Source organism: Talpa occidentalis, unplaced genomic scaffold (assembly GCF_014898055.3).
Source record: "Talpa occidentalis isolate TD23 unplaced genomic scaffold, MPIMG_talOcc4v2.1 talOcc4.6, whole genome shotgun sequence".
NCBI lineage: Eukaryota > Metazoa > Chordata > Mammalia > Eulipotyphla > Talpidae > Talpa > Talpa occidentalis.
In genome coordinates this window covers 19059526-19071633 of record NW_023604972.1, presented here as the reverse complement: position 1 = coordinate 19071633, position 12108 = coordinate 19059526, and the positions used below count along the sequence as shown (strand labels likewise).

At 40.9% G+C, this 12108-nt stretch overlaps 1 pseudogene; it reads left to right on the top strand.

The window, feature by feature from the left end:
• The first annotated feature begins 6469 nt into the window (after window positions 1-6469).
• Window positions 6470-10142, top strand: LOC129144772 (vitamin D 25-hydroxylase-like; annotated as a pseudogene).
• The last annotated feature ends 1966 nt before the right edge of the window (window positions 10143-12108 follow it).

The window sequence follows — 12108 nt, the reverse complement described above, 5'->3', positions numbered from 1 at the left end:
TCTATTGATGGTGAATGGAAACTAGACATTTGGTGGTGATCACAATGCAGTATACATGGATGTCATAATATAATGTTGTCCGGGCCTCCCCAGTGGCCCAGCAGGTTGAGCGCAGCACTGTGAAGCTGTCTGTAGCCTCTGCAGCGTGGATTCGATCCCAGCCTGCCAGGGAGATACCCACATGGCGGAGCAGACCTCTCCTGTCTTGCCCATAGCTCCCCTCAGCAGTGTTTTTGGTCCATCTGCCTGTTCTGCTCCTCACTCTGTCTCTGGTGAATTCTCTCACCCTCCCACACTTCTGGCATGTACCCCAGTTCTTGTATAAATAAATAAATCTTTAAAAAAATGAATAAAAATATAATGTTGTATACATAAAGCCTATGTAATGTTATAAAGCAAAGTTATTTGAATAAATACTTTAAAAAATGGGAAGTAATTTGAGGTAAAATTGTTTTTATATGCCAAAACATGAATTAAATGTATCATGACATATTCTGAAAATTAGATCCATTAGTTACAGCAGGACAGGAAAAAGAATTGCTAATTGATATGATGATTTTTAAAGATTTAGATATGACGTAAAGGAAATCTTCTTCCCTCCTTGCCTTAATACAATGAATCCCCTTTGCATGTAATCTGACCATCAGCAGCTTTCCTTCTAATATTTTTCTTTAAAAGTGCTTACTAATTATGAAAGGTTACCGTTCCATTGAATTAAATCATAAGCACTTACAATTTTAAATTTATACTGCTCTAAATATAATTTATCACCCAGTTTTTGTGTAACAATGAACATTTTTAAATGATATATGTAAATGGAAACTTCCAGAATAAAGACTTATTGTCTAGCATTTAAAAAAAAGAAACTCAATGTTGGTTCTCTTCAAACTTTAAATAATTGGAAAAAACAAAATAATGTAAATTTGGAAGAATAGCCTTGATATAAAGAAACAATGAATCTTGTGGTCTAAGGTTAACATTACGATGAATTATTATATGAACAATGTCCATTTATAAAAATAGACACAAACATAAAATGCTGTTCATTTGTTTCCTGATGTGTTTCACAAAGATTTCACCAAAAGGCTCGCTTTAGAAGGATTTTTAAAAGGACAGATGGATTTGGGGAAACTATCTGAAAAACATGCGGATTTGTATAAGACAATTAATGGTCCATATGTATGCGGCTTAGAACTAACTTCTGTTTAAGGCATCATTAAATCAGACATAAAGCCGTGGTGGGTTATTATGTTAAGGGATGAGAATATCGTGCTAATTGTTTTCTTCTACTTATTTTGCCCTGGATGTATACTCTCTCTTCCCATGTCAATAAAATCTAAGGTTTATGAGACTCCAGAACATGTAGTTATGTGATTTGGGAAAATCACCTTCTTCTACTGCGTTTGTGTTTAATTGCTTCATAATATATTACAACAAATATAATGGCTTAAAACAATGCACCACTTGGTTAAAATCGATGTTTTGGAGGTACTGCATTCTTTCAGGGGGGTTAGGGGAGAATCTACTTTGTCTTTTCTATTGTCTATAGTCCAACCGTAAGTGCAGGCTTTGATTTCTTTCCTTCATTTTTCAAACCCAGTAATGTCACGTCTCTGTGAACTTTCTCTAGTCGCCTCTCCCTTTCAACATTGTGTTGTGAACACACTGAACACAAATGGTAATCCAATGTAATTCCCCCATCTCAATATACACAAATTTAATCATATCTGAAAAGTCCCTTTAGCCACGTAAATTCAGATATATACAGGTACTAAGGTGTGCATTTGGGGGAGGTGGACATTATTCTTCCTATCCCATATACCTATTTCTCTTTCCATATAAAAAAATGGATCACATTTTTTTTCATTTGTCCTATTATAATAAAATACTATAAACTGGGTGGCTTGTCAACAACAAAAATTATTTCTCATGATTCTGCAAGCTGGGAAGACCAAGGCTAAGGATATATAGGAAAACACACACACACACACACACAGATGCAGTGTCTGCGGAGAGCCTGCATTTTGCCATTTTTTTGTTTGCTTTTTTTTTTTAAGGATTTATTTATTTATGCATGCAAGAGCCAGGGTAAAGGCCAGAAATGCAGGTGGTGAGAGGATTCACCAGAGACAGAGCAAGGAACAGAACAGGCAGACCCATAGAAATACACTGCTTGAGGGGGAGCAGCAGGCAAGTTAGGAGAGGTCTGTTGCACCATGTGGGTTTCTCTCTGGCCGGCCAGGAATCGAATTCATGCTGCAGAGGCTGCGGATTGCTTCATAGTGTGGTGCTTAACCCCTTGCACCACCAGGGAGGCCCTGCTTATTTGTTTTTAAATATTTTGTGTATCTTTTTAAAAATTTTATTTTAATTTGTTATTGAGATATGTTGGTTTACATATAGTATTCCCCCCTTCCAATGCAAAAGCTAACATCATAGAGGGTTATTGATTGCTCCGGATTCTCTTTTCATGAAAAGGTACTTAACCATTCATGAGTTATGACCTAATCTCCTACCAAAGGCTTCATCTTTAACTACTATCACACTGGGAATTAGGTTTCAACCTCTAAGTGGAGAAGAGGATACAAGCATGCAAGCTGAGCACACAAAATTATTTCCCAGTAGCTCAAAGAGAGTAACTTCTTTTATGAAAATTGATCTTCCATACCATTCAGCAATTACACTTTTAGGTATCTACCCCCCAAAATACAAAAACACTAATTTGAAAGGAAACCTATATTCCTTTTTTCACAACAGCACTATTTACAATAGCCAAGATAATAGATACAACCTAAGTGCACAAAACAGAAGAGTAGATCAAGATGTGGTATATATACAATCAAAAAAGATAAACTTGTGTCATTTGCAGCAACAGGGATGGAGTTGAAATGTTGAATGCAAGTTGAAATAAGTCAAAATGAGAAAGATAAACACTAGATAGTGTTATGGATATCTGAAATATAGAGAAACCAACATAAGAATTAGATAAAGACAAACTTAAAAACTACAAACTTAAAAACTAACCCTTGAAATCTGACAACAAAATTGAAACATCAGAGGTGGGATGGGACAGAGAAGGATTAAGAACATGAAGGAAGAAAGCACATCAGATGAGGTGGTGGACTATGGATGATTTGGTGAAAGGAGTTCTAGTGTGGCAATACCCTAATGGATATTAAAGTTACCACAATTGAGCCTCCCCGGTGGCACAGCGGTTGAGCGCTGGGTTGCGAAGCTGCCCGCAGCCTCTGCATCGCCAGTTGGATCCCCGGCCGCCGGGTGAGGGTCCCACATGGCGTGCAGACCTCTCCTGCCACCCGCTGCTCCCCTCAGCAGTGTATTTCGGCAGTCTACCTGTTCTGCTCCCCACTCTGGCTCTGATGAATTCTCTCACCCTCCCGCACTTCTGACTGTACCCAGTGCTTGTATAAATAAATAAATATTTTAAAAAAATAAATAAAGTTACCACAATTTAAAGACTAAACAAATAAATTATTAGAAGTTTTGTCTTTTAGAAAATCTCTAGAAAAGAATAATTGCTATGAAATACCAACCCTTACAAAGAGTCATAAGTGCCTGAAAAGAACAAAAGGGCAGAAAGAAGGGCAGATTTGCTCTCTCTGCTTGAGCTAAGACATCCATCTTCAGCTGCCCTTGGACACTGACACTCCTGGTTCTCCAGCCTTCTGACTCAGATCACGACATACACTACTGGCTCATGACCCGATTCTCAGGCCTTCAGAAGACTGAGGTTGGATTTTACACCACAAATTTTCCTGGTTTTCCAACTTGCAGGCAGCAAGTTGTGCCACTTTTCAGCTTCCATAATTATGTGAAGCAATTTCTATAATAAACCTCATCTATCTATCTGTCTATCTATCTATCTATGTTATTAGATATTACAGGATTGGTCTTCACAAAAAGTTTAGACAGACTTTTCCAATACATGTCACACTGGCATGTAAAGCTAAGGTCAATCAAGCCCTTTCTGGGTCTTGGGAAAAACTATTGCCATAACCTTAAAGATTGAAGATTCCCTAGATTTAGAGGCATCCCCCCAAAATAATGGATAAACCTATCTTCGAGCAGGCAAACCTAAAGAGGCAAGGTATTGTATTTTGTTATCTTGTTACCAAACTCAGGGGGTTTGTTGCTTGATATGAATCCACCAATATATCAGAGAAGCTGATTGACTATAGTAGAGTTTGTCACTTAATTCAAGTAAGGAGGTAGGGAGCTAGTGCTAAAAGGTCTATCTTCTATGGGAAGATAGACCATAACATACAGCAGAACATAACACATAGAGGGCAACTTGGTGTTATTCTGGGGCACTGTTGAGGGGCAAGTGCAGATCAGTTATATGAAGGGATTATACTTCTACATACATTATGAGAAAATGGTAATGTTACAGCCTCTGGAGTGGGATGTTTAATGTGCTAATGGATGTTAATGAGTCTAAGTTTACTCCAGGTTGTTGACTTTTGTTCATTCACTCATGCTGGCTGGGCACAAACCAGTTTGAACTGGAATTTTACCTGAGTTTCTTGATATCAATTCCCCTTTTACATATGGGTAAGAATTCCTTTCTTATCATGTGCTTTTATCCCAGGACTCTGTCCCATTCCTTAGCATAGCATATAAACCCCGTTAGTTCTACTTACTTCAGAATTTACAGCCATGTAAATTCTCCGTATGAATGTTGTTAAATTTGATCATCTTCTACTAATATGTCTGATGTTAATTTTTTTGCTTGTCCAGCCTGAGAAGAACCTAGAGGGATGGAGGAATTTTCCCCTGTGCCCCAACAACATCCAATAAATATTTGTTATAGAAATGAGCCCTAAGCTAATGAGGACCATAACACTTGCTCCTGCTGAATCATAATTGGAGGGCAGCTGTTAAAAGACCCCATGGCCAACAGGCCTGTGTTGCAAGGAATTACCCAATAGCAAACAGGAATAGAAACAAACAGCAAATGGAAATTTCCAAATGAGCAATCAGTTGCTTAATTCTACATAGTGGGAACAGAAAGTTTTAATAACACCTACTTCCCTGGGACTGCCATGAGGTAATTACTTTGGGAAGACCAGAGAGGAGTGAAGATCAGGTTGCCAAAATATTGTGCAATCATCACAATTCTTAAGGGATCCCATGCCAAAAGATACTCAAGAAGGAAAGAACAAATGAGTAAAACAGGACAAAATAGTCAGATTTTCTTTTTATTGGGGGGGGGGGGTGTCAATTCTCTAATGGAGATTCTGTAAGTTATCAGGTGCAGCTGAAGCCTGCAACATCGGTAATCTTTCCAGTTTTCCTATGTAAAATAAGCAGAGTTGGGCCTCCCTGGTGGCACAAGGGTTCAGACGCAACCTATGAAGCAATTGCAGCCACTGCAGCTCGAGTTCGATCTCCGGCCAGGGAGATACCCACATGGCACAGCAGACCCCTCCTGACTTGCCCGCTGCTCCCCCTCAGCAGTGTGTTTCAGTCAATTCCCTGTTCTGTTCCCCGCTCTGTCTCTGGTGAATCCTCTCATTCCCCCACTCTCCCACCCCACATCTCTGACCTGTATGCATAAATAAATATTAAAAAAAATTTAAAAAAAGCAGATCTGATTCCTAAAAACACAATCTTGGAAGAGGAGAGAGGCCAGGGACCGCAGACGGGCAAGATCTTCTAACCAGTGATGTCAACCCCTTCGAACAGGGCCCTGGGCTTGGTGCCCAGCCAGGCTGGTGCTTTCAAAGTCAGGAGGCAGTTCCCAGGAGGCCGAGAGCCCAGCGTTCAGCCAATGGCCTAGGAATGGGGCAGGACCTTGGGGCAACGCGCCGCAGAGGTCGTGGCGCGGCCGTTGGGCCCGAATCGCAGGGCGTTGGGGTCGGGGCCCCTCCCGGAGGCAGCCAGTTGCTTAAGCAGGGGCGACCTGCGGGCTTCCCCCCGCGGCCGTCGGGGCTGCCACTTCTCGGCAACATCTACTCTCTGGCCGCCTCAGCCGAGCTCCCCCACGGCTACATGAGAAAGCAGAGCCAGGAGTATGGCGGCGGGGGACAGCCCGACGGCCACAGGCAGGGAGACACGGACTGTCTGATGGGCTGACAACCCGTCTGGTGCTGGAGCTGCTGGGACGCCCCTCCATGAGCCTCTGGTCTGCGGGAAACCCACCTTCCCAGGCTGGGAGAAGGCCCAGTCGCTGCGCCCTAGGGGAATAGCCCCCCCCCACCACATCAGGGAGCCCACAAACCAGATCCGCCCACCTCCAGGGGCATCGAGGGGGTTAGGCCCAGACACCCGGGGACCTGCTGGCTGCTGGGTGGTGCTGACAGGCCCACTCTGTGGGAAGGGCCCCGGGCTGAGTTTCTGGGCTTTGCGGGCTCTGTGTGTTTTGTGGGATGGGTTGCAACACGGAGGGCTACTCAGGAAATGAGTTCCGAATACAGGATCTAGTTAATGGTCCCTAGGACTTGCTTAGATGTTTGCATATGCTGGTCTAGCGTTTGCTGTGAGGATTAGAAACAAGGGTGATGACCCCAAGAGTGGGCTCTGGGAACTGATGGTGAAAGAGAATGAATTAGTGACTAAAAGTAGATCTAGAGACCTACATCGCTGAGGGAGCAATGGCGTCCTTGCTGGCCAGGAGCGTCCTCACAGTGAACGCTGACCATGTGCCTACTGTGGGCCACTCACCCCAACCCATGTGGACTCTTTTATTTATTTATTTTAAAGATTTATTTATGCATACAAGAGCTGGAGTATAGGCCAGAGGTTTGGGGTGGGGGGTGAGAGGATTCACCAGACACAGAGTGGGGAGCAGAACAGGCAGACTGACTGAAATACACTGCTGAGGGGAGCAGCGGGCAAGACAGGAGAGGTCTGCCATGCATTGTGGGTATTTCTCTGGCCTGCTGGGGATTGAACTCATGCTGCAGAGGCTGCGGATTGCTTCATAGTGTGGTGCTTAACCCCTTGTTCCACCAGGGAAGACCCAAGTACAGAATTACAGAATTTTTTATTTAGGAATTCCTGCTGTGCTAGCCAAGAAGAAAAATGCGTAATAGTTATGGGGTGTTTTCAAATCTATTACAAGTGAAAAAAATCAACCTCTGAGAAAGGTCTTAACTATACCTCATTTATAAATGAGGAAAAGGGTTTTATGTTATTACAAGTGCCAGAACAGGGATGTAAATCATGATTTGTTCTTGTTGAACCCTGTTTTTTCAAGTTTTTGCTTCCCTGTTTTTCCTGTTGAGAGTGATGTTATTCCAATTCTAGATTTAATTTTTACTTTTATACTTTTTAAAAATATTTATGCATGCAAGAACTGGGGTACAGGCCAGAGATGTGGGGGGTGATAGGATCCACCAGAGACAGAGTGAGGAACAGAACAGGTAGATTGGAATACACTGCTGAGGGGAGCAGCAGGCGAGACAGGAGAGGTCTGCCTCAACATGTGGGTTTCTCCCTGGCCTGCTGGCGATCAAACTCATGCTGCAGAGGCTGCAGATTGCTTCATAGTACGGTGCTTAATCCCTTGCGCCACCAGGGAGGCTCTACTTTTATAATTTTTAATGTGTTTTTCACAACAAAGTTACTCAGAGCATTGGGGTACTGGTAGTACAAGATATATGCCATATATTTAAATGGAATTCCCAGATAATGAAAAATCTGAATCCGTGTGTATGCATACCCTGTTGGCTTATTGTAGATTATCCTTTGTTTTATTCCAAAGAGAAATTACTTTAGATATAATTTAAGAATTGCATAATAACTTGAGCACTTTTTCTCTGACAGGACAAGTTCAGAAAGAGATTGATTTAATTATGGGTCCCAGTGGGAAGCCTTCTTAGGACGACCAATGCAAAATGCCTTACACTGAGGCGGTTTTGCATGAAGTTTTAAGATTCTGTAATAGTGTGCCATTAGGGATTTTCCATGCAACCTCTGAAGATGCAGTTGTACGTGGTTATAACATTCCTAAAGGCACAACAGTAATTACAAATCTTTATTCTGTACACTTGGATGAAAAATACTGGGGAGATCCAGAAATATTCTATCCTGAGTGATTTCTGGACAGCAGTGGACATTTTGCCAAGAAGGAAGCTTTGGTTCCTTTTTCTCTAGGTAAGAGAAATTTCCACAACATAATATAAGGACAAAGTATAATGTTGATTTATCATGTATAACATCTTAAGCATTTGTGTTGTAGAATTAAATAATCCAACTCTGAAAACATAGTTTTGATTCTTTTAAGAGAGAATGACTTAGAGTTAATACTTGTATCAACTCAAAGTAAGAATTTATCAACTACAGAGAAACTGTTAAGAAGCTCTGGCTTCATCTAAAGCTTTTTTTTTGCTTGGGGATTTTTGACTTGTAATCAAAACTGGTAGAACTCAAAGTCAATAACAATAACATTATCAATTCCCAGAGAGGAGAGTGACATGTAATTTTAAGTAAAGCTAGAGTCTATAGCTCTCCCACTGTATTTTACTTGGGCTCCAAAGATGTTGCATCTGCTATCTGGAAGGGATCATGCTCAGCGAAATAAGCCAAAAAGAAAAAGAAAAATACCGGATGGTCTCACTTATAGCAGGAATCTAGAAAACTTAAATAAGGGACCAGAAAAATGAATAACTATAAGAAAGCGAAAATCAAAATCAACAAAAAACTATGAACCAGAGACACTTTTTGGGAGGTGAAGGGCGGGAGGAAAGGGATTGGGGTCAGAATGGGGGGGGTTGCAATTGTATGGGGAATATAAAAATAAAATTTATTATTTAAAAAAATAAAAAATAAAAAATAAAATAAAACACACACACACACACAAAAAAAAAAAAAAAACCAGGGGAGGGAAGACCACAAGGGATGGTGAAGATGGATCACAGATGCCATGGTAGTGGGAGAATTGAGAATTATGTCAACAACACCTAAGGGGGGAAATAAAATACTGTCCAAAAATTAAAAAAAAAAAAAAGTACACAGATCACAGGAACTTATGGAAAAGGGGTTGTTCTTCTTTCACTGGAGGATACACATTTAGTTCATTGAAATGAGCTTCTCCTGGATCTATAGAAAAAAAGGTCACACCTCAAATTAGATCTTTCATGACATATCTTGGGCTCTTTGGCAATATGCAAGGGAATTGGAGGGTGGGACTATAAAGCTTACAAAAGTCCATGACTTGACTGACAGAAGAAGGTAAAGAAATGGGTCTGGGAGCTGGAGTGATAGTTTCTATTCTTTGGAGTTTAAGAAAGTCCTATAATAAGTGTAGCTTCTAACTTTCTTTAAATTCCAGATTACATGAATGGAATCCGATTAGACATTAATTTTGATAAATATTGTGGACTTGTAGAAACTATGATGTCTGCTTTTTCTATTTAGGGAGAAGACATTGTCTTGGAGAACAGCTGGCTCGGATGGAAATGTTCTTGTTTTTTACAGCATTGCTTCAGCGGTTTTACTTGCATTTCCCTCAGGAACTGGCTCCAAAACTGAAACCCAGGTTGGGAATGACGTTGCAACCTCAGCCCTACCTCATTTGTGCAGAAAGATGCTGAAAGTGCATGAATGTCTTGTGGAACAAGGTGATGTGTTTGCCTTACCCCTGAGCCTTATTTAATCTAATAGGTATATCATAATCTAATAAGTATGTTAAGACAAAACTCACAGCATCATAACCAAATTAATACAGTGTGCCTTTAAAATCACATTAAGGTGCAGGTGGTTGAAATGAGGCACTGTGAGGCTATCTGTAGCCAATGCAGGACAAGTTCGATCCCCAGCCAGGGAGGTGACACACATGGCACTGCAGACCTCTCCTGTCTCACCCACTGCTCTCCTCAGTGTATTTTAGTGGATCTGCCTGTTCTGCTATCCACTCTGTCTCTGGTGAATCCTCTCACCTTTCTGCATCTCTGACCTGCACCCCAGCTCTTGTATGCATAAATAAATCGATCTTTAAAAAAATAAAAATAAAACCAGTTGACATCAAAAAGATTGAGATTCCTTATGAAAATCTATATTGTTAGTTTTCTTGGAGAAATATGAAGTTCTATCAATATTAAACTGGCATTTTGAGTAACAAAATATTGATGTTGAATTCTGGCTTTTTACATCATAGATATGCATGCACTACACCAAGTACACATCATTATTTACAATTTTTATCTGTCTTGTAGTAGGTATTAAATACGTGACGCTGCCCTTTAAATGTCTGAAGAAAACTCTCCCTTGGCTTCCGCTGTCAGTCTTTGCTACTGCAGGCTAAATATTCTAGCTCTTATATGATTTGGTTCTCAACACTCCCTGGATCTCTTTTAATTTACCACCATGTTCCTTTTAAAACATTTCATCTTGGGCCTCCCCAGTGGCGCAGCAGTTGAGCGCTGGGTTGCGAAGCTGCCCGCAGCCTCTGAAGCGCTGGTTTGATTCCCGGCTGCTCCCCAACCACTAGGGGAGGGTCCCACATGATGCGCAGACCTCTCCTGCCGCCCGCTGCTCCCCTCAGCAGTGTACTTCGGTCCTTCTGCCTATTTTGTTCCCCGCTCTGGCTCTGATGACTTCTCTCACCCTCCTGTGCTTCTGACTGTACCCAGTGCTTGTATAAATAAATAAATAAAATTTAAAAAAAACAAACAAACAAACAAACAAACTTAGAACAAGTTAAAACATTTCATCTTGTGACGGGGTGGTGTCCAGGAGGGGGGCAACTTCCCCTCTCCCTGCCCTGTAACTATCTGACTATGTCAGAATGGAGTGGATGCAGACGGTATATTTTTAGAATACAAGTAAGCTACCCTCTGCCTTTTTTTTTTTTTTAACTAGAAAAACAGTCTTATAGGTAATCGGCAACAGCTCCCAGGACTTGGTATCATTAGATTTCCTATTAAACCAGCCCTTCTCCATTTACCCTTTACTGAAATCAGTTATTTGAATTTAACAGCATATTTTGGTCTTAGATTACATCTTTTTAATGGTGGATTTTTTGTTTCTCTTTGAGTCTTTCTGTGTGTTCATTCAGACTGCTTATATTGAAACAGCTATTAGGGAAAATAGACTGAGACAAAGCTTTAGCAACCAGATCCCTACTTGACAACTTCCCAGTGAAATTAATTGTGAATGTTCTCTGTAACAATTTTCCTTTAAAAAACAGGAAACCCTTGATACCGAATGCTGGCCTCCGTCCATTTCCCTCAGTCAATATAAGGAAACAGAGTTAGAGGAGAAGTAAAGTAGTTTAATTTGCTGACAAATTGAGGAGGGCAGCAGACTCATGTCTGAAAGACCATGGCCCTGCTCTCCGGCAAAGGATAGGAGTATTTGTCCAGAGTTACAAGGGATTAAAGAGGGAGAGGCAAGGGTCAGCATGTCCATGCTTGCAGCTTAAGTGTCTGGAGGTTTCGGTTGACACCAGCTTTCTTTTATTATCACCTGGTGGTCAGCAATTCAGGTTTTATCTTCCTGGTGATGCTCTTTTCCCTCGGGATGTAAGAAAACAATGGTAAGCCTAGATGGGGGGTGCATTGGTGAAGGAGATTTTATGGGGACTGCACCTGGGGGAGGAAGAGGGAGGAAGCAAACGTTTAAAAATGAACAATGATGTAAATATATATATATATAGAAAAAAAAAAGCCTAGAAGGTAAATAAAGGAAATGGGAGAACTTATCTGGTGGGACAGAGAGAAAAGTCCTTCATTGCTGTGTCACCCTCACTAGGAATTTTTACTAGGTGAGAAGCTTCTGAAGGAGAATTAAAGTGAGTAAGGGACCCTGCACTTGGGGACCATTTCCAAACTAAAATTGGTAATAACAGAATTTGTTGCTATTCTATAAAGATACAGTTGAACATTGTAGACTGGCAGTATATGACAATAGTGCTAGCCTTTCTATTAACTCTAATTTTATCCTTTCTTGGAAGTCCTTGAGATGTTCTATTATATTATTTCATTCAGCTATAAATAATGACAGATTTGTTTCTTCCTTTACAATTACTATGGCTTTTATTTATTTTTCTTAATACTCTGGTGTGAACCCCCAGTAGAGTGCTAATGGAGAGTGATAGCATTCTTATTTGCTTAAAGAAACGATTCTAACCTTCCATTATCAAAA